The sequence below is a fragment of the Strix aluco genome, chromosome 2 (genome assembly GCF_031877795.1).
Source record: "Strix aluco isolate bStrAlu1 chromosome 2, bStrAlu1.hap1, whole genome shotgun sequence".
Taxonomy (NCBI): Eukaryota; Metazoa; Chordata; class Aves; order Strigiformes; family Strigidae; genus Strix; species Strix aluco.
The window spans coordinates 60,636,776-60,642,775 of NC_133932.1; positions in this window are offsets into that span (position 1 = coordinate 60,636,776).

Sequence of the window (6,000 nt, forward strand, 5' to 3'; positions counted from 1 at the left end):
TATGGGGCTTTTCACTGGGTGGTGTTTTTTGGGTTTTTTTTTTTTCCCTGTATGTGTATTAAGCAATGCACATGGATGTCAAAGTAACAGTGAAGTTGCAGATGCAGGCAAGTTTTCAGCTTCTTGGTTTTCTGCAGAGCGGATATCTTTTTGTAGGTAATAAGTTTACCAGAGGATGGAGTGAAATAGCCCACATTAAGGATAATCTATCAGCCTAGGAAACAAGTGTTCATTGGGCTTGTGGTGATAGACAAGAGTTGCAAAAGATTTTTTTTTTTTAATTTCCAAGTATAAAATAAGAAGATTCAGTGATCAAACAGTGGAGTGATGACTTTTGTCATTGTAATTAAAAAATAAAAATAAATAGACTGTCTTAACGTGCCAGTGTGAAAATCATGAACAGTACTGAAATGTATCCTCCTCATTTACCTTTGTTACGAGTCTGTGTGCTAGGTTTTTTTTCTGATTTCAAACCATGAACAGTATTAGTAATTAATGCGATAAAAATGCAAATGAGGAGACATTCACTGTGTAATATCTTTAAGATTCTAGTGTATTCTGTACACTGAGTAGAGATTTCGTCCTACTTGAAATAATTCAGTCCATAACTTTTTTCTTTCTAAATCTCTTTAGTTGATCTTAGATTGGCATAGCTTCAAGCAGCTAAAAAGAGAAAAGCTGCAAAAAGATTAGAGAAACAGTCAATGACTTTTAGAACATATGTTATCCAAAAGTGTGGGATTTTTTTTCTCTGCATAGGGCCATAGCGTATGATGTATTGGAAGGAGGAATACAAGCCACCTTGAAAATCAGGTTTGAGTTACAGTATAGTTTCATATATTGCCAAAAAGTTGCATTTAGTGGCTTCTTTTAGCTATTTGCCTTTAAAGACATCCATAGCTATATTTTACTGTATTGTTTTTGAAGCGCTTGTTTCCCTGTTGCCCTGAGGGTGACGTTCAGTGGAGTTCACTTCTGTTTATTCTATGAAAAATATCTCTGATCCTCTTTCTTCGCAAGGTGTTACGGGAGATAGCAGCAATAAATTACAAATTGAAACAATGCATTATTTTGAGTCACATGAAAGACTATGAATGAGTAGACGACAGACAAAAGAGAGAAAAAGCCGTATCATGCTAGAGTCTTTAAAAGGATTTCCAGTAACACGATTAAGTTAAAACTCTTTAAAACAAGGTCTTAAGCTACAAAGTTTAAGGATCAAAGACAGTTTCTCCTATTAATGTCACTTGTTCCATCTACGCAATTGATCTCATTTTGCACATTCTGAATAGGGGGAAGTCAGTTAAGTAGGGGGGTATGTAATTGGCTGGAAAAAGAGGATCTCTGGGTAAGGGAATAAATGAAAAAAAATATTTTCTACAAACTGCTCTAATAGAAATGTTACACTGCATAATAAATGTTTAGTTGTGCCAAGAAGGGAAAAAAAGAAATCTGCGTTGCATTTGTTTCCTGGTATCACCATAGTGCATTTAGACAGTGTTCCTTTCTTTGGTCGGGGTTTTAATTTTTTCAAATTTGAAAAGGGACTATGCGAAATAAAAATCTTCAACGCCTATTTCCTTTGATACTGTATCCTCTTACTTCTATAAGAATAAAACCAAAACCAACTAAAAAAACTCACCACCCATGAAGTAGTTGATTTAAGGCAGATGCAGCTTCTAGGGCTGGAGAGAGTACTTGAAACTAAAGAATAGCAGCGTCTCAGGAATGGGAGAGGAAGTGCTATTTCCTTGGTTTTGAAAGTTTTCTATCTGAATCCCATATTTGGTGTCTTATGTTACACCAGAGGGACTCAGGACTTCAAAGATCAAATTAGGTAAATTAATTTGGAGGGGGGGAAGGAAATACTTAAAAAAAAGTTTTGAATTTCACTTGACCATTTCACAGAATCACAGGATGGTTGAGGTTGGAAGGGACCTCTGGAGGTCATCTAGTCCAACTCCCCTGCTCACGCAGGGCCATCTAGAGCCAAAACAATAAAATAGTATTTGTATTCATCCCAAATGACATTTTTGGAACTGTCCTCTAAAGTTAAGAAAAAAAACATACAATGCTCTTTTTTTTTTTTTTTTATTTCACTAAAACATAAAGCATTTGTTTTTAGATTAATTTTTTTCCATTTTAAAGTTTTCCAAACAGCCACCAACCTAGTAAATTAATTGTTCTCACAACTTCAACTTCAGCAGAGTTGAAATAATGAGCTAAGGAATTTTTTCAGTTCCTTGTCTTGTCAAATGCTGGGGAAGGACTGTTTAACCTCTCTGGACTTAATGGAGGTCTGAAGTCATGAAATGGACTATGTGTTTATGTTAACTGCTGCACGCTGGTTGCTTATGACAAGTTATTCTCTTTGGAGGTGGTGCTGATTTGCTGTCTCTATAGACAGCTTTGGATTTTCATTTGGAAGAAAACTTATTTAGTATGTCAACCAGCTCACAATAGAGAGAATGTTGCCTCGTTGATTTCCATGTGTAGAACCAAGTTTCCAGCAGTTCATAAGCTTTTTTACCTCATTCCTCTCAAGTCTAGAAGGCTAGTGTGGCCTTTCTCTGGCTTGTGGAGATGGGTTGAAGTCAGTGCGGACCCAGCTCTTTGCAAACTGAGGGGTGGAAAACCAGTGTGTTCATGTGTTGCTGGATGTGCCCTGAATCCAAAGAGTACTACTGGGTGCTGCTCAAAATATGCCTCTGTCAGATCAGTTTCTAGTGAAACTTTATTTCCACTCAATACTTTCTATGGTGATGCGACAAGCTGGCAAATAACGAAGTCTTGTAACATTGTGCTTGCATTTCTAGCAGACATGGTTGTCTGGATGATTCATAAATGCCGAGGAGCTCCCGTATGGCTAGCTGGAGTGTGGAAAGAGAATGTGTCACCACAAAAAAGCCCTTCCAGGAACCATGAGCCCAAGCATGATTGCGTTTGGCTTGCCAGCCAACTCTTTCTTCACAGGCAGACAGGAATGGAGCACAGCGAGACCTCTCGGAAAAGGAGATGTTACCTCGGGCGGGAAAGGCGTTTAAGGCAAAGGCTGGAGCAGCTTCACGTCTGTTCCTTGGGCTGGATGACAGAGTTATGCACTGTCTGCACTCACCCAGCTTTGTTCCAGCACCCCAAATGTATAACTACTATATTGCTCCTGCAGGGTGCCTCATGTCAACAGAATAATTCCCTGTAATGTTTTGGCTTTTACTAATGCAGAGGGTATATCTCCTTCCTCCTCCACTGAAAACTGTGTCATGGGAGTTGGCCTGGAATATGTTTAATTGAAAACAGAGGAAGACTGATGCCAATTCCAAGTAATGCCTTTCTTGTGATACATTCCTCATTTACTTAGCTATCAGTTTATGTACATACAGTAATAACACAATCTATTCTTTCAATCCCCCTTTTTTGAAATACCATGTTATGAAAAAGAAAAACATTCCAGACCGAAGTCAAGAAACATTTGAGCACTGTTAATTAACAGAACCTGAATTGTTCTTGTCCTTTTGGTGACAGGAGGATAGAGGAAGAATTGTTCTCCCTCTAAAAAAAAAACAAAAGAAGAAATAAAATAACCACAGAAGTACTTTTATAGTATACTCCAGAGTCATTGTATTTATTTTTAAACAATAGTAAATCATTCAATTGTTTCAACCAGGCTTAGTTCCAAAGAGTACTAAATTTGGAGTTAAAGAATTGAACTTGAAAAGACGTGCAGGAAAACAGAACACTCTTCCTCTCACATTTCCTGTTTGAATTGATGAGAATTCGGGCTACTCTTTAGTGAACTTGGCAAGCATTACTCCCCCATGAACTGTCCTTTTAGTCAAGGATCACAGAATGTCCTTATATGAAAAGCATGAATTTATAATCCAGTTTATGTTATAAAAAGTTTTTTTTTTTCTTTAAAAATGAGCCGCAGCACTATTAAAAGCATTTTAATGGTTTTATACTACTGTGTAGAGAAGTGATTCCACTTGCAGCTTGCTGTGTTTTGAATACATTATGTATTGCCTTCTAATACTGCTGATCACAATCTTAGAAGTATAATACATAGCAATAAAAGCACAGCAAAGCACAGTGAGATAACAAGAACATCAGCTGTTGTGCACCAAGTGCTCTGATTCCTCCCAGTGGTCCTGATTCAAAAAAGAGTGGTATAAATGAATCAGGAGATGCAGACTCCGTCCCAAGAATCAAAGTAAATGGCCAAGGAGCTTCAAAATTTCCTTAGATGAAAGGAGATTGCACGGACCTCTGGAGGGGCTGTGTCTCTGCTCACATGGAGCATCAAGGATTTCTTTGAAGCATTAAGTGTGGACTTAGAATATAAGGAAGCTCAAGGATTTTGAGACTTCAGTCACAAGATTTTTCTACTGTATCCTTGTGAGTCTGCCAAACTTGATATTTTATAATTGAAATATATATACTGTGATATTTATGTCTGCAAATACTAGTGATTCTGACAGTGACAGCATCACTAGGGTCAGTGAGTGTGGTAGACCACTCTCAAAACATAGTCTGTTTAACTGGGAGGCATCTAATGGGAGCATTTTCAAAAACAAACATAATTTTGTTTTTCGTTTGTTTTTCTAGTGTTTTCTAAAAAGTTCTAACCTAGAGGGGCAATCGTAGGTGTATTCAGATGAAAACTATGCAGCTGCTTAATCAAGTAATCATTAAAGACTCCCTATTCAAGTAAGTCAAGGTCATACAAGTAGCTCTGATGTGATTTAAGGAGGTTGTGACATTGGTATGCTCTGCTATCCTTTTAGGTTGCCTTTTCTCACTGAAAAATAGAATTTGTCATCACATTAATGGCTTATGTAAATTTGGCTTATACTTGGACATAGTAATGAGATTGGAAAGATTATTTCTCCTGTCAGGGCTTAGGAGTTTCAAAGCACCTCACAAAACAAGATAAAAACTTCTCCCGTGTCAGCAAGTCTATCACCCTTAAGCCAGTCATAGTAGGTTAACATCATGATGTTACTGTTTAAACTAAATGAAACAAGGATTATTAACTTTGAATGTATAAATCAGGCATTTTGAAGGATAAAATATATAGTACTCGAGCTAGCAGCAGAGTACTGTGAATAAAAAAAAAATCCAAACCTGAGTCAAAATTTCTGGTTTTCACTTTAAATAGTCTCCCAGAGAAGTAGCTAGGAGATAAATTAAGGATGAAGTGATTCAGTTCATAAGAATGCTTCAACACATGGTTTCACAGACAAGAAAAACCTTTACTAATACACTGAAATATTTTCATATCCAGGTCCCATACATGATCATTAAACAAAAAGTGTGATTCAACAGGCTGGAAATGTATCATCCCCATGTACAATGACAGTGCCATGATCTAGTAAAGAGCTTTTGCAGACATTTTCAGTCTGAGCTTCCCACAATATCCTAGATACATCCAAGTAGTGGGTAAAAATTCTCTTGAAGGCCTGAACTATGCTGGATTTTTGCACACTGTTGAATGCTGTACTGAAGGGATCCTGGCACCCAGAGTCAAGTATTTCAGCTTGAGTCAAGGCTTAGTACCTTCCAGGTGGTTATCCAGCATCTGCCATGAGCAGTCACTGTAAATGCCCTTCTGGGGTCAAATTAGTGCTTAAAATTCTTTGATGCTTTTATCTCCACAAGCATCTGCTAGTATTAATGAAGTAGAAGGCACTGGGGAGGGTAAAACCCTGCCGGTGGTGACACAGGGAGGACCGGAGTGACAGGGACCCGATGGCTGACGCAGAGCGATTCCCTCCACCTGCCAGTATCTGCTAACCACAGGCACGCAACCCAAAAGTGTATTTTTGGTAAGTACATCTGTAGTGGCGGTGTCAAATCATTCCCCTGTGCAATGCACAAACACCCGCATGTCTCTTCTATTTCTGTAACGGTAGCATAAATATGGGAGCCAAAATAAGGAGTGGTCTTTTTCCATTGTATTTTAGTAAGATGAGAGTCTGTAAGCACGTTCCAAGGAAAAAAAAA